Below are 26441 nucleotides of genomic sequence, written 5' to 3' on the forward strand. Positions count from 1 at the left end.
CGTCCCGGTCATACATTTTAACGTTTTTAGAAGGTCTCTTTCTATAAGTCTATAATATATAACTAAACTATTGTTGTATGTAAAGTAAATAAGGTTTTTAAAATGTTTAAGAAGTTTCATTTAAAATTAAATTAAAGTGCAGAGCCCCAGCAGACCGGCGGCCAGAACCTGGGTAGTGTGAGTGCCACTGAAAATCAGCTCATGTGCCAGAGGTTGCCTACCTCTGCTCTATCCCATATAACTTAGAGACACACACTCAATATATCTTTACATACATTTCTAAATGTGAGCTACATATCCCCGCTACAACAACCCATACAGATTACATTCTTACAACACAGGAACCACACACCTACAGTCAAATTCCCCTTCCCAGAATAAGCCATCTACCATATTATACCTCATACACACTAGCTATATCAAACATCTTTACCAACTGTCTTCCCCATCAACAATATGGTTTTCTATTACAAATTTACATATTTCCCTCAACCACTCATGACTCCCATTCCATTACATGTGCTATATAGAGAACTATACTGATTCTTCCTCCCAGTGTGGTCTAAGACATAAACACTCACATGCAAATAGATATCCACTATAAACCTATTTATACTGTGCAATACTAGCTGTAACAATCAAGGACAGAGAGGTAAACAAAAATGTAAACTGCTTAACAGGTTTAGTACGGGCGCCATATCTCTGTCACGTGAGCTCATGCACAGCTAAACTCACTACGTAGTGGAGTCCGGAGTAGAGTGAAGGTTTCCGAGGAATTTTCAAGACTTTCACAGATGCAACCCTGAGTTAGAATCTCCTGTCATTCGGATCTCTCTCCCTCTCTGTTATTTTAAATAACAACAAAGTTGTAATAAAAGTTTTTAGCCCAGATAATTGACGCAGCCCTACAATCACCAGTGTTGAGGAGGCTTGAGGACGGGTCTGGGACTATTTCAGTAATCAGTGAATTTGCCCAGCTGAGTTATAATAAACTCATGAAACAAGTGACGTCTAATGTAAATGCTGAGAAACTCCCGAAGCAAAAAAGGGGTGTTACCACATTTATTCTTCTGAGTTTGCACCCAGCAAACAATGCAAATATAATTCCACGAAGATTCAAGCTACTGCCAAAAAAACCCCAAACCACTCCATCAGTTTGAATCCACTACCACAGCCAACCAGACCAATATTCTGTTTTTAAAGCGTATGTGTGCTTTCCAAACCTCCCAAATCCTGCTTGTTTGCATGAGCGCTGCAGCTGCTGTGCAAACAGAAACAGGGATGGATCTCTGCCTTGGGCAGGACTCACCGGCTGCAGCAAACCTCTTTGCACGGTGAGATGTAAGTAGGTACGTGGGATCCATGCTGGTATGTTTTAATAGCTAGTTTTAAAAATACACAGCTTATTCCCCCGCCCCATTCACCTTTCCACATCATCCCCTTGGGGAAATAGCAGGGGACTTAGCTCCACTCCCTTGCCAGCAGCCCCTGCTGAGCCTGCTCCTGCCGAGGCGCACACGACGCGTACAGATGGGACTAGGGAAAACGGCAGTAGAGGACCTGGGAGCGCTGATGGCTCCGCAATGATGACAGCAAGGCAGGCAGCCCCCACGTGTTCCTGCTTCTTTCTCTCTCTCCCCCCCGTCCCCAGCCCTGTGGGTTCCTGAGTCCAGACAGGCAAACAAGGGGCAGTGGCGGGGGGAGCAGGAGGCGAGGAAGACTGGGCAGTGGTGCCTAGTCTGGCTGAGTGACTGATACGCAGGGCATAAAGCGCACTGTGTGACTCTTGGGCATCCAGACTGTCCAGCATGTAAGTGCATTTCTGCTTTATTTTGGGGTTTGGTCCTTAATGAGCGTTTCCTCTGCCTTCTCTGGGTTTTTGTAGTCGGAGAGGGGCAGGGGACGAAGTCTTGGTTACTGTGCTGTCCCAGAGCAAACAGATTCTGCAGCCCACTCCCACCCCACCGTGAGTGACAAATCCCCCAGCCCCCTTTTTCAGTGCGCACATAAGAAGCCACAGCACTCTTCCTCCAGTGCGCGCGCGCGCGCACACACACACACACACACACACACACGCGCGGCACCCGTCCCTGCCATCGTGCGCGCACACACGTGGCACTCACCTCCTTCCTAAAGCACACACAGCCATAAAGCAGGGCTCGCCTCTACAGCGCACGCCCGCGTGTCCGCCACATGGTGCACACACCGACCGCATCGCTCCCCCATTGCGCGCGCGAGCACACTCGCACATCCCCGGCTCTGCACAAAGCTATCCATTACACAGATGATGCTCTTCTTTCACTCAGCTCAAAGGCACACACCGCCTAGGATCCCGTCTTCTACCCACTTCTTCCACTCCAAACGCGTAGGTCACACTCCTTGTACTGCTCCCGCTTCCATCACGCCTTCCTCGGGTACACTCAACACCACTCTCTCCCAGCATCCACAACACATTACCCTCCCCCCTACACACACACACCAGGGCCATGCACCCGAAATCTGCCTCTCGCCTCCCAATGTGTGTATATGCACACACACACTCTTTCTCTCTATCTTCCATGTTCACAGATGACACTTGCTGCCGTGTCTTCAGTGCGCACGCACATTTGTCTCTGTCTTCCCAATCCATGTCCATTAATTTCATCGCCCACGAACACAATGTAGTGTCAAAAACCGCTGCGGACACATTTTGCTACTAGTACCAATACGTAACACTTGTTGGCTTTTCTTTTTCTGACACTACACCGGCAACAGCCTGAAGCCGGAGGAGAGGAGGGGAAATCCGACGGGTACAGCGCGGCTGTTGCTTTACTGTACTTTTGATTGGTCTGTAATCTGTGCAGTGTCAGTGGATTGAGCGGCCATAAAAATCATCTGCTAGGGTTTGGGCTGTTTGAACTCAAAAGCAGCCCTTGGCAGTGGCCTTCCGGATGTTTGGTAAAGGCTGGCCAGTCTCAAGTTCCAGGAGGCTGAGAAATACTCCCTCCCTTTCTCTCCCCCCCCCCCATCCTTACAGCCCCTCTTTGGAATCAAGCCCACCCCTAGTATAAAGAGTTTAAAGAAAGGACCCACACTGTAGCTGCAAGGGGAAACCAGGCATATTGTGCCTGTGAGGGGGATTTTGCAGGAGGCATCCTGTATATATCCCAGTGTTTTGTGAATAACCTCAAGAGACTGGAATATACTAACTTCCTACTTGTGAACAATAATAAGCTTCTCCTAAAACTCAAACACTGTCTGGTGCAGTAATTCTTAAGCCATTTCAAATATGCAAATAAAAATGAAACTTTTTTTAAAGTATTAATAGAAAGGCAAGATATCAGGAAACTATCAGATAAGAAATGGTCCAAATGATCATTCAAATAGTCTACAGCTATAAACCTGGCCATTTACTTGATTACTTTGATGGGTGGCACATTATAATTTGGGTGAAGACACCATTTTCACAAGCAGCTGGTGTACAGAAGGCCGGACAAACAATACAAGAAGAAAAGTGTTATGATTACAGGCAGTTTTGCAATCTAAAAGGTAGGCCTTTTTGGAACCTTTCTCAGATGGTGGTTGGTGTGTAAAAACCAACAGTTCTTAAAAAAAATAAAATAAATTGATGAATACACTTTGCCATAAAATTCCAGCTTTTGACACAATAATTTTAATTGTTACTTCTGTACAGTACACCTCTTCATTAAGCAGTGAGGGAACTGTTTAAAAAAACCATGAAGACAACCGTAAATATTTTATATAATACCTACTCAGAAGATTATTACAATCTCAGATCAATAGTTTTATTACAATTCACAATTTTATTGATATTTCAGCATCCCCAAAGTAGGATTCAGATAGATTTTTCTGCAGCTGTTTAATACATAAAGGTATTTGATCATACATAGTTAAAAGTGATATGATCGTGAGATGTAAGTTCAGAACAACAAAGACAGTATTTTTCAGAAGCTGTTTCTTTCATGCATCTCACTACCACAGACCTACATTTTAATAATATGCTACTTTTGTGCTTTTAAATATCTAAGGTGCCGAATAAGAATTGTAAACTGTGAAGTAACTACTATGGAACAGATTAAGTAAAGCATTGGAGGCGGATGATTTTGACAATAAAGAGAGTGTATGTGGTGAGTGTTTAATATTTATTGCATTTAATATTATTAAGTAGTTTTTATAATTTCAAATGTTAGGCTCAGATCAAAGCCTTGATAGCAAATTCTGCTGTATTGTGTACTTGCAGGTATACCATTGACAAAGGCTTTCTGTAATCATTGCTTGCTGTGCATTACACCGTTTTAGTAATGGCATACCATTTTATTTAAAGTTCATGTCTCAGCCATGCCTTGTGAATATCTTTTAGAATTAATTCATTTGACAAGAAATTATATACATTCCAGTTCTTTCCTATGGTTTATAAAATATTTAAATTCTGCTCCTGGAATCCATATCCTATTATCTTTGAGATTTTTCAAATTTATACATTATGTTCAATTATAAAGGCATATGGATTGAAGGAATATTCTGAATGACTGTAGAACAAATACAGTACTGTTGAATAATCTTGTGGGGTAGATTAATCTATAGCCTTGATTCCTCTCAGGGTGGGTTGCTGTGGCAACCACCCCAGCTCACTTTAAAATAATTTTTTAAAGCTCACTTCAAGAGCTACACCCAGCATGGGCCAAGTTAAAAAGCAGACAGACATAGGAAGAAGTGCTTTAGTACACTGCTGTTATAAGATAGAGAGGTGGTTTTAAGAGCAAGGGGTGGAGTGTGGTAGGGCAGAATTCTGCACAGAAAATAAACTATACCACCCTAGGGTTAGAGTGCAAAGTAAGTGGATCATTTTGTCCTAATCTCAGTCATCTTCTGTTGAAATGTCACTTAATGATATAAATTGGTAGCCTCATTTCTTTTCAGAATTTTTTTGTCACCAGGTACAGAAAATTAAAAATGGACTGTACTAAGACCCTTTATGGGGGATGCTTGCTAACCATGAGATAATCACACTCTAAGAAAAAGAGACACTTGGCTATATCTCATTCTGATAAGGCTTTGGGGATCTGAGTTTCTAATCATCCCACTCATGTTATGCTTTATTGTTTAATTCAGATATGTCAGGTGATGCACTGGAAAAAGGTGCAACATTGTTCATAGTACAGGTTGCCAAAAGGCCTATGAATGACCAGTTTACAACAGGAACCATAGCTTAGATTAGACCATTTTGGAAGAAATCCAAATGGGATTCTGCCCCAAAATATTTATGAAGCATGTTTTTAAAACTTGGTACAGATAACAAAGCAAAGATTTTTCGTTGTTTAAAATTATTCCAGATTCTAAAATTAACCCTAACAGGTAGAAAGATTCTACACATATTTCAAAAGATACTGCATATTTGTGCACTAATACATGCTTTATTGAATCCTGGAGTTGATGAGGAAGCATGCCCTCTACTGTAGATCTGTCCATCTGTCTGTTTTTCCACTTAATATTTGAACTCTGTTTTAAGATGGAGGTGTCCTCTACATTGCTTTGATGAATTGTGCTCTGACAAAAACCTGGCACAGTTTACAGATACTCTAATATATGAAGGTCACAACTATTTAAAGATTAGGCCCTCAGAGCCTAAAAATGTGGAAGGCATAGTAGACATATTAAGCAGCTGTACATATTACTTTGTTGTGGTAATTGCTATCTGATTTCTTGATGTTGAATTGAAGTACCATCCAAGCTTTATCCTGCCAGCTAAAGGGTCTGCTCGAGCAACTAGACAAAAGCCTGAAAGATGCATTTAGCTTGCACAGAATGCAACAGATTACAGCCATTTTCATCTACAGCACAAAGGTGTGAGCCTAGAAACTAGATGTCCCAACGCATAATGCTCCATTTTTAAAAAAAAATAAGAAAATATTAGTTATTGCTGTTGGTAAGACTGGTGCCATATTGATAGCTGGGAAAATGAAACTCTAGCTACAGAACAGGCACCGCAACGATAGGATCAGTGCAAACTTCCCCATATTTCTTTACCAGTGTACCTCACTCCAAACCTGGTGAGACCACTAGGGCTGAAAGGGTAGTTCAGACTTCATGTTCTCCCAGGTTTTGGTCCCTCTGCTGATACTACTAACGTGGGTGCCAACTACTGTCATTTATTATATGTCTGTACAGTGTCTACCTGGCTGAGGCCTCTAGAGGCTACTGCGATATAAATGTTTATGTTTATTTATTATTAATTATTATTATTGTTGTTGTTGTGTTTTACGGGATGTGGTTCTGGATATCTGTCCAGTAAGAATTGTCCCCCTACTATTATCAAATCTGATCATGATGGAGTAGAGGGCTATGGGACTTGTAGTCATTTAAGGCACCACCTAAGTATCAAAACAGAGAACAGTCTTGGGCAATATTTTATAACTCCATCAGTTTCGTTCAGATCTGGCCATGCTTTGAGCATTCCTGCTTTAGAATATACAGCAAAATAAATAGACATTTATTAATTACCTAAACTGAAATTCTAGAAGTCAGTCAATGGCCCAATGGGATATTTACATGCAAAAAAAATTATAGGGTTAGGCCCTTGAAATAAAATAAAGTAAACCAAAATAAGTCTCACTGTTGTTTTATTCACTGCTTTGATGTTATTATATATAATCTTCAGGTATCCTTTACTCCTGTCTGTTATGGCTTATACCTTTATAAAGTATCCTGTTGCTCTCAAAGCATTATAGAAGTTGGCTATCTACATAAAAGTTAAAACAAGAATCTGCAAAGTAGTTTTACTCCCCAAGTTTTACATATGCTTATTTTTTACTTTTATTTGTGTACAGAAGAGTCCTTTCAGTACTGGTTGTAAAGGTAAATGATCATGTGAGGAAGGTTCTGTCCTATTATATAGTGTGTTGGAAATACTACATTTCTGTGGAAAAGTCTGCAGAAAGACCATCTCATGCGGTAGGGTCTGATCTGGACTTGTGCAATGAGGCAAACAGTACTTTATCTAACCAGCAACCCTGTTTTCTGAGGGAGTCTGTTTATTTGCATTCCCTCAAACGTTAGCATCACGATTGTTTCTCTCCTAGCCCCGTGCCTACTTCCTGTGCAGCTGAAGCAGCCCAGGGTAAGTGAACTCACCAGCAATTGGATACGGAAGTCTAATGCGTTTGGGAAGTTGGGTTGGTTTACAGACTGAAGGCTCCGAAGAAAGAGGCCAGTAGAGGTGCAAGGAGACGGGGTAGGAAATGCCATGCGGGCTAAAAATACACACGCCTGCTGCACAGATATGTTTGGATCTGTTTCGAAACTGATTAAAAAGTTGCCGGCCTGACAGACTCCAGTTGCTGGGATGATGATGATACGGATCTTCTCTACCGCTTGCACAGACTTTGCATTTCAGCACGCCTTTCAGCTTATTCTCCTTTAATAATTGCCGGTGTAACGACAGGCATTGTCTATTTCAGTTGGGTACCTATCCCCGCTGTCTTGTACATAGACATTGGAATGTATTGATGCCCAGATATTTTCCCCTTGAACACATATGGGAATGATCACAGGCATATCAGGATAGCAGCATTTAAAATATTTTTAAACCCCTTTCCCCTGTAACTCCTCGCATTCAAGCCGCGATTGTTTTGTGTAAGTGTTGCCAATGCAGGACATTGGGCGCCCTTTATTAGCAGCAATTCCAGCGTGCGCAGCATTTGCCGTGGCTGTTTCTGAGCTGGCCCAGAGTGTCTCTCTCCCAGAGTCTGCAGTGGTCTTGTGTCCTATTGCTGCTGAACCTCACCAGAAGGGGGGAAAGATGCACCAGCTCGCCGTATTTCCTTAATGTTGTGTAATAAAGGATTGTCATTATGTTTGCGTGTGGCATATGCCATTACCCCCACCGCCAAACTAAAATTAGCAAAATATCAGGAATGGAGAGATTGATTTACCCAAGATGCAATTATCATTTAAAAAGTGCTTGATTGAGGTGCTGCTGTTCGGTGATTTATTCTGCATACCGTATACATAATTAAAGTAGGGTAGTGGAGTAATTTATCAATCTAGTTTAGACTAGAGGGGCAAGGAAAGGAGCTGCTGCCGCTGCTGCTGCTCTATGTTTGTTTTATTAAAACGCTTTCGGGATCTGATCCCGCCCCCTTTTTGCAAGAGTGAAACTGATTATTTCTCCAGCTCGGGAGGAGAGAGTCATTCGTTTGGGATTGTGGGAGAGAGAGAGAGAAGTAGAGAGAGACAGAGAGAAGGGAGGAAGGAGAGAAGCAGAAAAGGACACCTCATCAAGCGTGTAGTTTGAATCCCTTCCTTGCCTCTACCTTCCCCCCTCCGCGACGTTACAAAGGCTGTGAGCTGCTCTCTTTTTCCCATTCGCCTTCTGTCACTTCCTTCCTGGACGCTTTCAGGACGAGTCCGGTTACTTTTAATCCAGCCAGCAGCACAGCCACTTTCTCCTCCTCCACGCTGTGCACTCACACACACACACACACACACAGATACACACACACACCCACACACACACATCAGACATCTTCTGGCTGCTATTGGATTGACTTTGAGGCTTGTGTGTGGTTCAAGGAGGCTGCACGTTGAACCAGGTGGTGAACACTTAAAAGCCTGGAAGAAGTAAAGGGTTTTTTGTTTTTTTTATTTTTTTTTTCCTAAGAAAGGAAAATATCTCAAGGACTAGTCTGCTCATCTAAATGTTTGTAATGTAAGTACATATGAAATTCAGAATGGAAATAAAATACAGTGGGGATTGTATATGAACCCCATATACACGTCCTATTGCATTTTTTAAGAATGTTATCTGTCTATGAATGTGTTCTGGGATTGAGGTTAGTTGTATACTTTTTAAATGTTTGAATCCACTAGCAATTGCCTTAAAGTAACTTTTTAGTCAAGCAACTTAGTTAAATCACCAGCCATTCAAATTACTCCTCCCCATCAATCTCTTGAGTGTTTAAAGTTTCATGAAGTTAGTTCACGTCATTAGTATGCTTGATATCGTAAAGTGTGTGTAGTTCGTTTGGTTTTAATATTTCACTAAATGCTATGACCTTGTAGTACTTGCCCCCTGATTTATCAAACAGTTCACTGAAGAAACAGTCTGGCATGGGAGCAAAACACTCTTAAACGTCATACGCCACTGCTCTTTTCAGTTCTTGCATTTAGTTTTAGTTAAAGCATGCCTGTAAGTGGATACCTTTTTGCATCTCCTTTTTTCACACTTAAGTTAGAAATGCAGAGGCAGCTTGCATTATGGCATATGGTATATTCTTCTGTTAGAATGAAAGTTCTGGTATTCGCATAATACTTGAACTAATCTTTGTATTAAGAGTGAGTAAGGTTAGATCTCCTTCACAAAACTGGCTATTTTTTACTTTTGATTAAAGTTACTTAAGGTCTAAGATGAAGTTTGGTGTAAAGGGGGAATTTAGAGAAACTGTTAGTGGATTATGGAACTGGAATACTTATATTTTCTAGATAATTTAGTATGGTGTTCTGTCATCTTGAAAACCGAACAAGAATAAAACTGTATTACTTATTCTTTTACTCCAAAAGTACATGAAAAGGGTAAATAGCAGGGCGCAAAACTTTATATCTGAATAATTTCTGTCACTTCAGGGCCCTGTGATTATATGTTTTTAAAGAAAGTTTTTATTCTCATTGGTTGTATGTGATGGTTATGATTAGCAGATACCTGTCTTTTAAAATAAAACATCTTAATATATACCTTAATATTAGGATGTAAGAATTAAGCAGAGAAAGGCACTTTGCCAATATTTTACTGGAGGTCTATGGAGAATTGCCTAGACAAAAAATGCACTTTCCTACCACATATCTGATGATAAGTTTAATGGCAGTTGCCTTAAATTATATTCTAATTTCATAGATTTATTTTAAAAGGAATGTAAAGGTGGCCAGCAGACTAATTATGTTAGACAAAAAAAATGTGACTAGCTTTTTTTTTACTGGCACTTTGCAGGGTATTGTGGTCGCAGAGGAAAGATGTTTATATGGAGTATAATAATTCTAATCCCTAGAGGCTTGGCAGGACATGGAAATATAACCACCTGTGAACCAGTTTGAACCTCTGTAGTACCAGCTGATTTCAGTTTCAAACACTCATGCAGTTGGCCACTTTGGAAATTTGTCATTTTCTAAATTATTATTGTTAGAAGATGCTTAGAACATTGTTCTGAGACAAAAACCAACCAGAAATCCCACAGTGTTCCTTATTTTAGTCATTTTATTTAAATAAATATAGAACTATGACATCATATATGTATTTTCTCTGTACTTTGATGAAATCCATAATTCATATTGGGGCAAATACTAACTCTTGTTGAAGACACTGAAAGACTTGACTGAGTCAGAACTTCAGGTTTGGGCCCTAAATCCAGAGTGTCTGTACTCCTATAATACATGTCCTTTGGTTTTAAAAATCTGACATACATTTTTAACTGTTTATCTTATGGACAGTATCTGAAGGACAAATTTAGGGCCTGATCATGCAAACCTTCATTCATTCAAGTAGTCCTTAAATAAGTCCCACTGATGATGGTAGGACTGCCTGTATGAGGCTAGACAACTCATGTGAGTAATAATTTTCAGGAACAGGCCCACAGACAGAAGAACCTAAATCAGATGTCTGTCAAGCAGTTGGCGTAAGATGTGAAAGAGTAGAGTACCACATTAAATTTCCTTATAAAAGAATACAGTTGTAACATACTGTCCCATGTTCTCGGAGTTTTTCTCTTATGCCTGTTTGACCAAGAAAAAGCCAATTTAAGTTTAAACATGCCGTTAAGTGTTGATGCAACAATAAATGATGAACAATATGTGAGATTAAAATCTTTCAAAATGATGTGTCTAGTTTGCCAATTTAGGAGTACTTTAGTGATCAGACAAGCGCTTTTTACTTTTTAAGCTTCTTCCAATTTCATGGTAGTCTGAAGATTCTTCTTAAAGCTTTTTTTTTAGTACATATATAACTTTGCTCGATAAAGTCCTTTTATTTGTGTATGTGTAAATTGCCCACAGAAAAGAGAGAGGGAGAGAGAGAGAGAGAGATGATCATGTAAACAGTTTTATCTTGTGAGTTTAAAACATTTAGTGCCTTGTGAACAAACAGAAATTAAACTTTCCAGACTTTTTTCAGAAGTTCATCTTTAAAAGTTTTTGATTGAAAATGTTTTTAACTTCTTTATATACCTATGTAATAGGAAGGAATAATTAAATAACTACGTAGAAACTTAACAGTTGCGTAGAAGTTTCAAATTAATTTTTTTTTTTTTGCCATTTTAAGTGTTTCTCTCTTTTACTCTTTTTGTAACAGGTTAATTTTTCAGCTAATCAGTAAAGTAGTACAGTGCATCCATAAGAGTATTTCTGTATCTTTTTGAGCAAAAAGTCATGCCCTGATATGGAATGCATAAAAGAATGTTTTATGATTCTCAACTATGTTTTCACCTGTTGGACCAAACTTCTAAATTACACATTAATTTACCAGAAATTCAGAAAAGATGGTTTGGTGTTGATTTAAGTACACTGATTGTGGAAATAACATAAATAAGATACTCTATAATAAAATAAAAGTTTTATTGTATTAATTGATGCAATATTTTGCAGTATAATTTGTGTATCTGTTTGTGTAATGCACTTCAGGCATCTTAAATCTCAGTATAATATAAACAGACTTTTTTCTACATCTACATATTAGTCTGTTTGGTGATTTAGAGACAAACCTCTAAAATTAAAAACAGATGTATTTGTAACTCAAGAGGTAGAAAACTTTAGCACTAAGATTAATGATATCAGGTTAGTCTATGAAAGGGTTAACAGTATACTTTGCACCTTGTTTCAAAACTAAAACATGTACAGAAGAACTCCGGTCAGCATGCACTATTTAAGTTGTAAGTGAAAAATTGAAATATTTTAAATATGCTTTTTTCATTTTATGAACATAGTAATTGCCTGGCTGCTCTGAAAGGATTTAAGCTAATCTTCTGAGAGCTGATGGTCAGTATGTTACATGTGGACAGGTGATTAAAAGCTGGTGTCTTCAGTACTGTACCTTAATCTCACAGTCACATTGACTGCAGTGGAGTAGAGCTTGGCTGTTCACTGGTATCTGTCATCTTTAGGAAATCAGACCAGCTTATAGAGACGATTCACAAAACCAACAATGACAACAAAGTCTTATGTGCCTTACAAAAGAGGGATTAAGCAGTTCTTGTGTCATTTTGATCAGACAGAGATAAAAGCTGATTGCTGCAGCATGGCAAGGCACACGTCAATTTCAATTGATTATTATATAAGGATACTATAACCCTGTTGCTTAGTCATTGTTAAATGTAATTCAAAGCAGGGAAAATTCAATTTTGAAATGATTGGTTTTATATGACGTAATAAAAAATGATCCACATGGAGCATTGTTGCATGTCTTTCAAAAAATCATTTATTCAACACTTGTTGAAATAGAGTGTTTTGGGGCTTTTTTTTTTTAAATTGGTTAGGTGATACATCCTTCAACAGCAATTAGATCATTCTTGAAACTGCCTGAGACTATACTAAATTCATAGCACTTATCTTACTAGGAACATATGCAAAAAGCATCTGCATTTTACAGTTTAGCAGAAGTGTGGCATTAAGCATCAAGTAAATTATCGTAGTTCCAGGTAGTATTCCATTATATTTTAAAATACAATATTCAGCTGCACTTTGTGTTACATCCGTAGACATCACAGTATATTTTACAAATTAATTAGCAAATCAAATGTGGACCTTTTTTCTTTTGCTACAATCCAATTTGGCAATATAGTATAAAGTGTTGGCTGTTTTTGCAGGGAATAAAGTTATGACATATATGCTATACTAACATTTGGATGTATCAAACTTTAATAGATGACTAGTTCTGGTAATTTTACCTTTTTTGAAACAGAACTCCTTTTTTTACCCAACTGATGCCTCCTAGTGTTTCACATCATAAAACACTAATGAGTCACCCATAAATGTAAACATTGCTTTTTCATTGCCTGCATCTGATGTGATACATACTTTTTCATTGCCTACATCTGATGTGATACATAAAATTAATATTTATGTGTTTAATTTTGTGTGTTATTAAAATCAGACAGGAAATTCATGTAAATGAGATGTTTCATCTCAGTGGATACTATGCACACATTTACAGTTTTCCCTTTAACATTGAGTAACTATTTTGGAAAGTTTGTATCTCAGATAGAGAGCATTTTCTGTCTCTTTTGCTTCACATGTACATTATATGAATTTTTGAAAGTATTATAGGGCTCAAATGGGGTTTTAAAAAGATGCTGATAGTTTAGCATTTCCATTTTTAAGGCCCTGAAAATATGGGTGCAGAAGAGTTTGAAATATCCTGGAGTGCCTCATAGCCAAATAAAATTAAAAAAGAGAAGGAATGTTGTGAGACATGCCATCTCACTTCAAACCCGAAAGCAGCATAAAATAATTGTTAACTTTTGTCACATTCTGTAATTATTCCTGTGTATTTTATGTCTGAATAAGTAAGAGAACTGTATTAATCTAATTTTTAAAGGTTTGGAGCACCCACAGCACACTGACTTCAATGAAAGCTGCAGATGACCAGCACCTTTGAAAATCAAGTCTTTTATATATAGATGAATAGAGTATATAGTGTTGAAAACTGAAATACAGCATTAGATTTCCACAAGTTTGATATGGCTATAACATAACTCACCAATACTTGAACAAAAATATAATTTTATTAGATTAATACCATGTGACAGTAGAGGATTTTTTTTGGAGTGGGGGGGGTCTGATTTTTGAAAAAGTTGTATAGCATCAGGGTTTTTGTGGCTTCTGAAAACTACTGTGATGAAGTATAATTTACAGGATTCCATTTGAACTGTCAGGTGCAATTTTATAAGGAGGAAGAAGAAAATAGGATTTGCAGCAGTTTTGCAAATTTGAATGTCACAAGATTTTCAGTAGGGTCTGAGAATAGTATAACTGTGACATCAGAAATATAATGTGTTACTCTAACACTTTGAGGAAAAACATTGGATTTCATAAATATTTAGCTTACCATGTAAGTTACAAATAGATATAAAGAGAGTGAGACTCCTTACACTTTCACAAATCTGAACTTTCCCAGTTAAAAAACCTGATAAAAGTTAATGACTTTTTCACAATGCATATATAATGTATGGGTGTGTATTTACATATAAAGGTATATTTTCACATATTAAATAGTTATGGACATATCCATGTATGCAGCTCTCACTGAAATAAATTGGAGTTTGGCTTTAAATCAAGTGCAGCGTCTGGTCTTTAGGTTGTATTCTGCCTCACTCACATATCTGTCAAGTTTATGAATAATTTAAACTAGGGCTCAACAGTACTGGGGTCTGCCATTTATTTAAGCCACTTGTGATCGGATAATATCCCAGATCTTCAAACTTGTTTGAATCTTGGAAACACTTTAAAGTATGAGAGAGGGTTCATCCTTCAACCAGGAAAACAAATTGCAAAAAGGGATGGAAGTCTCCCACAAGAACTAGTTGCACTGCTTCTTCCCTTGAAAAGAGAAAGTAAATTTGAAAGACCGAAGAGGAGAGTTGGACGGACAGGAATTTTTTAGGGCAGCTCAAGTGTGGGGAGGGAATATCTAGGAGTATTAGGCTGAAATTAAGCTAAACTGAGTGTCAATAAATATTTCCTTATAGTGACACATATTTAGATTGTGGAATAATATCCGCAGGAAAATGGTAGAAGCCCTATCATCTGAGTTATTTGGATTGGACGAAGTACTTGAGAATTTTTGAGACTCTGCTGTAGGGAACAGTCCTGTAATGGCAGGAGGTAGACTAGATGACCCAGTGGGCTAGATCCTTGGCACTTTGTGCCATTGCAATGTCATACAGGGGAATTAAAGCTGTGCTAGGACTCAGCAAGTTGGCTAGGGGGGCATACCAGCGTTGGGGCTAGAGAAGGAAGAGACTCAGAGATCCTGACCAGTGGAGCAGCTCTTTGGGACCCACTGTCTGTCTGCTGGCTCAAATCGAGGCAGCACTGAGGCAGCCCCAGGGATCTTGTCTTGGTGGCATGAAGTCCTCCTTCCCCTTTTCCCCCCTCCCCGCCCATGCTACTTGTTTCCTGGTGCATCTTGAGTTGCTTGAGTGAAACTGGAGCTCTAGCCTAACAGATCTTTTCTGATTCTGATTTCTTTGATTGTATGATTTAGAAGACAAAGTTAACTATAGGAATGAGTATTAAAATATATGCTGTTTCTGGAACACAGACATATTAATCATATATCTCTAATGTCATGATCCAGAGATATTCAGTTAGGCAAATCAAATTAGGGATAACACTATTTGTGTTATTTTCATAAACATAGAAAGGATATATGTCATTTGTGGAACCATTACATAGTATTTACAGTATTTGCTTTTAAACAGTCAACCAATACCAGTTAGCAAAATCTATACAGGACACGGCAGAGGATTGTGAAATTGCGTGGAAAAGACATCTACAGAGTAAACTTAATGCAGCGTATTGTCTGTGGGAAACATTACTATATAATGACAGAAAAATGCAAATACTAAGGAAGCTTTATTGATTTTAATTTGTAATAAATTATATTATTCTTAATAATAAGTTACTTGTAATAAGCTATTGTCTATATGTAAAATAATAGTGCATTAGTCTAACCTAAATAACATTAAGAAATGTCAAAGATCAGCACAAAAATTAAAATGGTCCAGATCAGGGGTAGGTAACCTATGGCACGGGTGCCGAAGGTGGCACGCGAGCTGATTTTCAGTGGCACTCACACTGCCCAGGTCCTGGCCACCACTCCGTTGCATTTTAATTTAGTTTTAAATTAAGCTTCTTCAACATTTTAAAAACCTTATTTACTTTACATACAACAATAGTTCAGTTATATATTATAGACTTATAGAAAGAGACCTTCTAAAAACATTTAAATGTATGACTGGCACGCGAAACCTTAAATTAGAGTGAATAAATGACGACTCGGCACACCACTTCTGAAAGGTTGCCAACCCCTGGTCCAGATTGTCTCTAGCGTAAAAAGCCACAGGAGGGCACTTTTCACTGAGGAGTCTGTAAAAAAGTGAATAAAGCCTGCGTATATTCTGAAAGGGTAGAGGGGGACAATGTGTCTGGTGCACACCTTCACAGGCCTGCCACAGCTCCATCCCCATCTTTTGCATGTCACATCCAAGTAAGGGTGAAATATATGGAGTTGGGAGGATTCCCATGAAGATCTTAAGGGTGTGACATGATCTGGATCAACATGTGGAACAGTAAATAAACACCCTGACTTTCACAATAAGCCAAAAATCAAGCTAATTCCATTCCGAACAAGGCCAAAACAAGCCAGTCCCTAAAAACCCCAACATTCTATGTGACTAGATCCCCCTGGTGTGAAATCAGGGACTGTGGTGGGCCTGCTGTGAAGTCCTGGTTCTCTCCCCCCTTCGCCCGTGCTTGCCCCTGCTTGTCCCCCCTTGCCCCTGCTTGCCGGGACCCTATCAAAAAAAGAGAAGCAACAAGCCAAACACTAGCCAGCTAGCAACTCACAAGTCAACTGAGCCAAAAACAAACCCAATTTCTGGATTTATTAATTTATTTATTGCGGGTTTGGTGTGTCTGATAGTGGGTCACAGCCTTTAGTCCTATGTAAAGCCTTATCCCACAGTCCTTACCAGAACAACATTTCCACAGAATTTGGCCTGCTATGAACAGGCAATAATCATGTAGAATAGGAAGGGCAACAATTTCAACAGTATCTTTAACCACAATAATTTTAAAGTGTTTTCATAGGTATGAGGAACTGATCTTTGAAGCAGTTCTTGACGAGGTCCTGCATTACCTACAGACTGTTCTGAGACAGTGGTCTGATTTTCTTCTTTTATCTTGTTCTTAGGTATAAGATGCAGATGAAGAATTGATATAAATTATGCACATGAGTTTGATTAAAAAATAGGTTTATTGCCCATCCACTATACAGGAAATAAGTGTTAAATTGCACACATACCCAAACCTCTATACAACACATTTTATATGTTGGAATACTGGGCCGGAGAATACATCCTTGCAGCATACAAGATTTATAGCCTCATCCAAAATATACATGCATAAATGCCAGAGATCAGAAATATAACCCTTACTGTTAATGAGGTACTACAGAGTGGTAGACTCATTTCAAACTAAATAGAATGAACCAGTATATTATTAAATTACTTCAGAGTAAACATTTTAAACATTCTGTAGCCTGGGGCAGTTGGATCACGGGTACTAATTTCAAATTATATTTTTAAAGAAATGCATTAATTAGAAAGTAGGATTCAGGGATTTTTCAAAAAGAACGTATGATTGGCTGGCTCCCTAATTTCATACAAAGCTGCTTCCTGTTATATATATTGAAACTGTAGGGCTAGATCCTCAGGTGGTGAAAATCTGCATAGCCCTGCTGAGGTAACAATACGACTGAGGATCTGGACCTGAGTTTTTTATCCTGATTTTAGCAATAATTATGTGTAGTATAGTATCAGAAGAATAAACCTTTTTAATTTCTGATAACATCTTTAGTGAATATTGTGGTGTATTTTTGTGCTTTTGAATACTAGGGTTTTGGTGCAGCAAAATGAGAGCTTTGTCCTGTCTGCATATCCAGATATAGTACTGGATATCCCATCACAGATGTCATTTTCTACTTCCTACAGTTCTTTCAGCACTGAGCTCAGATATTACACTCTTTGGTGATCAGTAGCACGGTTCATTTTCCACTCTAGCTCACTCACTGATATCTTTGTGGAAGTTTACTTTTAAAAAAAAATGTATTTAGAGAGAGGATACCATGTGAATGGGTGTGATAGAAATCCCTAAGACAGATAAGAGAGATAGAAGTAAATTTATTATTTAGCATGGTGTTTTTAATGCCTGTGATTTTATGCTCTGCTTCTGCACCTATGGGAAAGAACATCACTGTTATCATTTCACTGGACACTCAGAGTGCATTCCTCACTTAGCATCATTCTACATTACTTAATAACAATGTAAAGTGATACATGATACAGCAGTTAGGTGTGACAAAAAGGAAATATTCTGTGGTCTGTTTCAGAAGAGCAGCACTTTTCATTATTCTGGCCTCTTTTTGACAGATCGTATCCACCGTATTTGAAACAAGTGGTGACTTTATGATTCTGACTATTGCTACAAGTCACTGTATTCTGTTCTGTAAAGCATTAGCACTCTGTTCTACCTTATTTTTTAACATAGACTGTTCACTGAGGACTAAGGTTAGGTCAATAGTGAGACCATTCAAGTCTATGACTATCACAGATAGGACCTGAAATAATGCCGTTCCAGATTGCTGAGGAAATGTAATTGTGTAGGCATTGGGGGAGAACGTGTTTTCCTTCTCCTTTCCTGCTGACTGTAAGCCATATGGGCCTTTGATCATTGCCTTTCCTTTGCTGGATCAGAAGATTGGCCTGTAATTTAAATGTTATCCTAAAAAATGGCACTTCCATATTTGATTGGTATCACTTGAAAATGAAATGTAAATATTTCAAATAGGAACTCAACCATGCTTCTCCTAGGTAAGTACAGATTTGTGAAGATCTCCCTACTGAAACATTTACAAAGCAAGGAAATGCGGCATTCTATTTTCAGATATAGGTCCAGACCTTAATCTTAGGTAAAAGATACAGTTAAATGAGTAGCTGATATTGTGCATATACCCATAGTTGCAGATATTTTGAGCAATGCATCAATTCAAGCTAGATATCTCAGATTAGAATCTGGCTCTTCCACTGAAAATGTGAAACAACATATATTAATTTCAATTCTGAAACACAATGCATATTTAATTCTTATTTCTTTTATTTGGCAAAATCATCCATATCTGGAAGAGAGAGTCTCCAAGAGTCACATGCAACTCATTCTCATTTATTTCAATAGCAGTTGAGAACAAAACTATCATCCCTAATTAGAATTTCTGACACTTCATACTTTGGGGGACAATACTACTTTATAATACAGACATCTTCTAAACTTTCTTTTACATATTAATTCAATAACCATCATTCCTAAAAAAGTACATATACAATTGATGTCTTTTGAGGTAATAAAAGATATTATTTAGAAGATATACTGCCTGTAAGGTAAGAAGGATGGTCTAGTGGAGAGGATGTTGGACTAGGAGTCAAAAGACCAACATCTAATTCCAACTCAGATACAGACTGACTTTGGCCAATTCTCCGAATCTGTCCTGTGCCTCAATTTCGCATCTGTAAAATGGGTATAAAAATTCTGTATCTCAAAAGGAATGTGGGGAGGCTAATCCATTAAGGATGATGTGAAGTTCAGATGGTAATTGTGGCCGTATATGTTCTTATCTAGATTAGACATATTGAGCTGCTAGGTTCAACATAGCCTACAAATTTAATTTCCCAAACACAATTTCCCTTCTACTTATATTACCTGAAAAGTGTGTTTCTTGTTTCATTTGTCTGTCAAGTACAATGGACAAGAAAGAAAATGCCTTTGGTTTTGTTTTTCAGACTTCACTTATGGACCCTCCCATCTATATGCAACTGCTTATTTTACCAGTAGTCAATGGGAGTTGATGGTGCCCAACACCTTGTGGGACTAGGCCCTGCAGAAATACTGTTGTATCATTCTTTTTTTTTTTCTTGACTTGAGAAGTGTCACGTGCCATAGCTAGCAGAACTCGGAGCTCTAGGTATAGGAATTACAGATTCACATAAGTGATTAGATACCATGACAATGAGTGTGCTATAAATGACTAATAGATAGATTATATATTCTTTGAGACAGGAAGTGCCACTTCAGGGGAGGAAAAAATTGCTTAAAGAAAACTTCCTCGTGTAAGAATGTTAAATAAACCTGATGAACAAAATGTGAGAACAAATAACTCAAAACTAGTCATTACATGCCTGATTTCAATCCTCTTCAATGGAGACCTGGGTGGTCCGTTAGGAAAGATCTTGTGGCCTTGCAAGCATGCCTCCTCAGCCAGTTTTTGAGACAGTTAACATTACTGTAGTGCATACATAGGTATAAATCCAAACCTGACTTCCTGAATGGATTATTATGCTTGAATAAATGAAGAAGAATAACAAATCTGGTTAAAAATTGTGCAGATTACTCATTCTTAACCAGTATTTATCTAAAGAACTGTTTAAAATTGAAACAGATTATGTGGTAGGAATATTGTGTTGCCATGGTGAGTTTTTTCACTTTTTTCTATAGTTGAGAAATTCCTTCCCATTTCACAAATATGGAGAGGACCACCATTCACAGATATTTATATGTGTATTTAAAAAAAGTATACCGAATGTAATTGAATATAAATTGGTGTAGCTCCATTGACTTGAGCTCCAGCTGAGGATCTGTCCCATCATATCTTGCTCAGAAACTCTTGTGTATACAGAAATGTCAATTAATTCTGTTAATTAACATCCTCCTGCTTTCCCCACCTCCACTCTGACTCTACGTCCAAATTTGGTAGAAACAACAGTACCACTGGAATGCAACATTTCAGAACAGGATGACCCTTGCTTTCTCTGCCAGATCCTTCTTCTGGTATGAAACACTGTGGGAGCATGTGTTGATATCTGTTGTGACTGCCAATCAGTGGTCAAACATTCCAAACAGACTTTTAGACAGTTAGCAGAGTCCTCATCCTGTGACTGCACTTGCTATGTGTGCGTCATTCATATCCCTTGAGGTGGGATGAATCCTTATGGTGCCTAGTCAGTGTGAGCTATAGTAGAGCATCCTGCTAGCTGAGGCAGTAGGAGTATGTATATGCTCATCTCAGCTGAATGGTAATGGTCCTATATGATGATATACATAAATTTTTCATTTTTGCCTATTAATTTCCTTGTATATCGTGTCTATCTGTGACCTTATCTTTGTATCATACTTCAGAGAATGACAGTTGAATAAATTAACTTCATTATTTGCACCCAGAATGAGAGACGTTCATTTTAGAATACTCAGCAAGATTCCTAAATCCACTCCTGAACATGGAGTACAACAACCCTGTTGCCATGATGGGCTATTCACTGGGATTGTTATTTAAACAGCATTGGAGGCCAGATAATGCCTTTGTATTTGGCATGCTGTCATAAACTTTAGTGCAAGCCCTGGCTGCATCCACTCCAGTGCAGGTTTTGATCCTTGGAGGATACATTGTGTCACACTGTGAAGTAGGGCAACAAGTATCCCCATGGCACATGACCTACAAAACTGGACATTGTTACCATTGCTGTCAAGGTGGATTGCTTGCCATTTCTTGGAAGGGAAATATATAAAATATTCCATTAAAAAACTACATGAAGAAAACATTATGGTTGTATTGTTAAACATTTGACTCCCGCAGTTAGGGTTGCAAACTAATGAGCCCTCCAGAGCAATCCCAATAGTAATGCTGGAATCTCTGCAGACATAGATACACACCTTCAACTCTAGAACATCAGAGGTAATGAGGTTGTAACAAAATCAACTTACACACCAGTTTTGAATGTAAAGATATGTCAGTTCAAACTGTCAATCTAAACCTTCACTACTTTACTATTGTTAGATTGATAGCAGGGTATTTGCTTAATGTCAGTTTAATAATACAAGAAAGTTTTTGACTGAGGGCATACCACAGCAGAGGAAGGATGGGGTAGTGATTAGCATGTTAGTCTGAGACTTGGATGAAGTGGGATTAATTCTCTGCTCCTCCCACAGAATTTCTTTGTGACTTTGTCAAGTCCATTAGTTCCCCATCTGTAAAATTGTGATAATAGTACTTCCCTACCTCTTAAGGGTGTTTTGAGCTTTTCAGAGCTAGGGTAAAGGAAATCATGTACATACAATAGAGAGCAGACATGGCAATATTTAGCATACAGTTTCTGTTAGGAAATTATTTTATGAAGTAAAGCATACAGTCTGCAATTGTATAATTCTAGTCTTTTAACTAAAGTTGAGAACTTTCTGTTTCTTCAAGTCTATTTTTTTCTATTTCTTCTTTAGTTGTTGTGCCAAGGTATCCATGTGTGTTTCTTCCACTGTCATCTGGCTTATTCCCAGCAGATGCACACAATCTGTTTTGCTGTCACTAACAGGGTTCAGTTTATGGAGAGAATGTGTCAGAACATGCCGCCATAGTCATTTATACAGGATTCTTTTTTCTAAAGCGTAACTGAGAGTGTATTCTTACTTTATTTTTATTGTACTGTCATAGGGCTTTATCACATATGTTAAATACTAGCCTATGCTGGGAGCAATGCAGAGTCACCTTATCCCAGTGGGAGATGAGGGAAGCAGACTGAATCCCTGAAATCCCTGAGTGTACGTGCTCATTGCCTCACCTCTTCATGGAGTTCACATACTCACTCTGCTGTTGCATGGTTTGGTACAGAGGGAGTGTGGCCATGGTCCTCACTTCTTTGGGGTTACCTGTACTCTCAAGGCTGCACAGAGGAGGTCATCACAGCACTCCTTGGAATACAGCAACTGCAATCCTGACAGGCCCTCAGGGGGCAAGGAGAAGCAGGGAACGACTCCTTGAACATATCTCCATCCTGCACACCCACATGAGGCATCAAAATCTGGCCCATATACAGATTTGTAAGAAGGTTCAGTAGACCAAAAATATGCCCCATTTGTTAGTTTAATTTACTGTTTTGTCGGTTAATTTCCTTATTTCTTAAATGGAAGTATTGGGAAAAATCCTTAGAAGTATGTTAAAGTTGATGTAAGAGAACCGAAACCTACATATCTGGAAAATTTTAGATGCATCTTCTTATCCTTTCTGTCAAAAATATATCATTTAGTATATGCGCTTTAGTAGGTAGATAGTCACAACTCCTTTGTTATGACATTCTCAGGCATTGTTTTAAAGGACGGATTGTTTAGAAAATGTTAGACACTATACACTTATCTTGTGCAAATCCTTCTTAGTTTGTGGATTATGGACCTGATACTAACTAGTAAAGAAATTCATCACCATTTTATGCAACAGTGAATATTTAAAGAAACCTCTTGGATTTTAGTCATGCTGGCTACCATAGGCTGTTCTTGAATAAATGTCACTATATTCCCAGGACAAGGAAATTTTTATTCACAGGTGATTATACTATCATTTTTTTTCTATTTACCAATTTAGGAATAGCAGCAAAGAATCCTGTGGCACCTTATAGACTAACAGACGTTTTGGAGCATAAGCTTTCGGGGGTGAATACCCACTTCATCAGATGCATGTCATGTAGTGGTTATTCACCCACGAAAGCTCATGCTCCAAAACGTCTGTTAGTCTATAAGGTGCCACAGGATTCTTTGCTGCTTTTACAGATCCAGACTAACACGGCTACCCCTCTGATACATTTAGGAATGTCATCTATAACCTGAAAACCTGGGTTCCTTACATTAAATAAATTGTAAACATAAAAATTTATGAAATATGGGTCTAAAAGGGCACTGTGTATAAAAATAGGTATGTCTTCCCCCTAAAATAGACCATAGGTCTGATAAAAAACTGACTAGCAGCCTGAACTTTGGCATATTCAGGCTCAGATGACTACTAGAAAAATCTTCCCCCCCCCCAATTATTATTGCATTTGTTTTCTGATAGTGCTAGAAGTCCCAATTTAGATAAAGGTCCCATTATGCACGACACTGTACAGACACATAGTAACATATAGTCCCTGCTCCAAAGAGTTGACAGCTAAAGAGTGAGAGGAAAGAGAAGCATAGGTAGGTTCTAAAAGTGACGACACTTCATTAAGAATGCCTTCCCATTTATCCCACTGTTCAGCTCCAACAACAGAGCATCATTATGTCAACAGGTAATAAAGAGAGATGGCAATCCCTGAGGCTCTGATTCAGCAGGGTACTTAAGCACGTTTGTAACTTTAGGCACAAGTTGTTCCATACTGGTACAGCTTTATAGACTGTCACTAATGAACACCTTGCAAATAGGTAGCCGGAGCAGAACAGGAAGCACTAATATAATGCCTTGCCTGATTTGGAATTGATCGACAGCTAAAACTTACAGGTGTTTTGCAGGCATAACTGTGCATTGAGCACAATGCTGTCATCTAGCTTTGCAATTACAAAGGGGGAAGTTACTTTGGTAGAGTCCACATTGGACAGGAAGGGTCACAGCCTCCAGCTGTTAAAAAAAGTTAACATTAAAAAATGTATGGACACAATAGATGTTTATTAAAGAATCAAATTTGTTTTACAAGTTACTGTTTCCCAGAATTCTATTATTCTCATTCTTAATCATCTAACTTCAATCTTTGAATTGCCCTTTGTTCAGAGGAGTTGATTTCTCTGGGCTTTTTTGATAGCTAAAAAAATTAATTCTTCAGCAGTAGAAATCTCCATTAATTCCCAAAATCAAAGACTGACTTAATGAGCTTAGTGATTTGGCTACATTTGAAGTAGCTTGCATATATATATATTTACATAAATTAAATAAATTTAAAGAAATTTGATCTCTATTTTTAGAGGGATTTAAAAAATATTATTTTACTTTGAGTGGGGAGTCTTTATAAATTTACAACTCAAAATTACTCGTGCTATAAAGATAAACGTCACTGTGTAGTTCCTCATACAAGTTCAGATTTTATATTCATGACAGGGTGTATATGTTAAAAAAAGCTATTAGATAATATTAGAATGCCACATTAGTAAAACTTGATCTGGCCTCTCTGTAAAATCAGTTACTATGCCCATATGTACATTCATAGGAATGATTTTATGAGATATGCTGAGATAAATGCATGTGTGCCTCAATTCATGGTATCGCCTTTGTAAATAAAATTTTCTATGTATTGTCTCTGCACAATTAAACAGTGTAAAATACAATTAATCCATAAACCCTGTGATGCTGTTTATGCATGTGCACTGAGATGCTATATGTGAGTGCTGTGCTGGTGATTTGGACCTGTCATCCTAATATATCATGCAGTAGAAATATAATTAATGTTTTGTAGATTCTCTGCCTTTTCAGTGTATGTACTTGTCTGTTTATATGTGTGGACACCATATAAATAAGCATCCCAACATATAATTTTGCTTTATTCTAGATCTTCAGGTTGGGTAACTTGCTCTGTTGTCTGCTGCTGTGGACTTTATAGATAAGTTGGACTAGAGAACAGTAGAAACTAGTTCCAGAATGATTTTTTTGACAATAGTTTTTATTGTTTTTGTCTACAGGCTAGAATTCTGCATGAAGATTTAGTCATTCCTGAACTTTCATGCAAATAATTTTGACCTTATTGAATTAGTCCAGAAATTAATTTTTATTGGGAGTTATGAACATGATTTCCCCTTATAAAGGTTAAATAGTTGCAGTGTGCACACTCATTAGTACACATATAGTAAAAAGGAAATTGTTAGGAAATTGCTGGTTCAGAGGAGTTGTGCTGGTACTGTTTCCCTTTGTTGCTAGATAGTCAGTTCAAATCCTACAAGGTTGGTAGTGACCAAAAACTATTTTATCTGTTCTTTATATAAGCACTTACAAGATCCTCATTGCTGTAGTATGAGAACTTCTCCTGCTATCTGTTAGCAGTTTGACCTAGGAGAAATAAGTCAGAGATCTTAATTCATTCTCAATGGACAATGTCTACATCATAAAAAAATTTCACCATCTCTGGGTACGAATTGGCACTCTTTGACAGTCTAAAGAGGCAAAAGTATGAAACTCCCTTCCTCACTTGGCCATATTTTTATTTTGATGTCTTTCAGCCTCTCTTCTTAGTTATACCATGTAAAATTAAAACCCACAAATTGACCTGCTGCAGAACAAAGCAATATCACATTTCAATCACAATAACAAAAAGCACAGGAACCTTACATCTGCCTCTGTCTCTCACCCCATTCTTTTCTCAAATGTCTGAGAACAAAGATAACCTTTACAACATGTGCAGAAACTTAGTAGATTCAGATGGACCAAAGCGGGTAACAGAGTCCAAGCTGAAGATACCTAATGGATACCCTGCTAGCAGCTTCCTAGCCCAGAGATCCTCTATCTCAAGCACCTCAAAACATGGTGACATGACAGTGTGGAGAGATTTGTGCTCAGGCTTCCCATGATATACTTGTTTTGTAGATAAACTGGGGACCTCAGTCTCAATTGCTATCTGTAGAGGAAGGATTGACCAGTGATTAGGACATTCCTGGCTCTGCCACGGTCTCCCTGTGCAATCTTGGGCCAACTCCCTTAGTACCTTGCCTGCAATATTAGCACTATCTTACCTGATAGGAATACTGTGGGGATAAGTATATTAAAAATTGTGAGGTGCTCAGCTACCATGATGATAGGGGTCATATAAGTACCTGAAACAGATAGACAGAAGTTGCATCTTTATAACTGACAATAT

General features: G+C 38.1%; 1 protein-coding gene across 19 annotated transcripts in view; it reads left to right on the forward strand.

Annotated features, from left to right (window-relative positions):
• MEF2C (myocyte enhancer factor 2C) overlaps positions 1–26441 on the forward strand; it is a 157103-nt gene that overhangs the window by 12066 nt on the left and 118596 nt on the right. For 14 of the 19 annotated variants that reach the window (XM_030567807.1, XM_030567810.1, XM_030567803.1 and 11 more), the window contains exon 2: positions 4029–4127. The gene's annotated coding sequence lies outside the window, so the exon portion shown is untranslated. Of the gene's footprint in view, positions 1–1717; positions 1811–4028; positions 4128–7079; positions 7118–8068; positions 8708–26441 lie in introns of those variants that run through there. The other 5 variants (XM_030567804.1, XM_030567808.1, XM_030567813.1 and 2 more) reach the window with 3 other exon arrangements.

Source organism: Gopherus evgoodei, chromosome 6, assembly GCF_007399415.2.
Source record: "Gopherus evgoodei ecotype Sinaloan lineage chromosome 6, rGopEvg1_v1.p, whole genome shotgun sequence".
Classification (NCBI taxonomy): domain Eukaryota; kingdom Metazoa; phylum Chordata; order Testudines; family Testudinidae; genus Gopherus; species Gopherus evgoodei.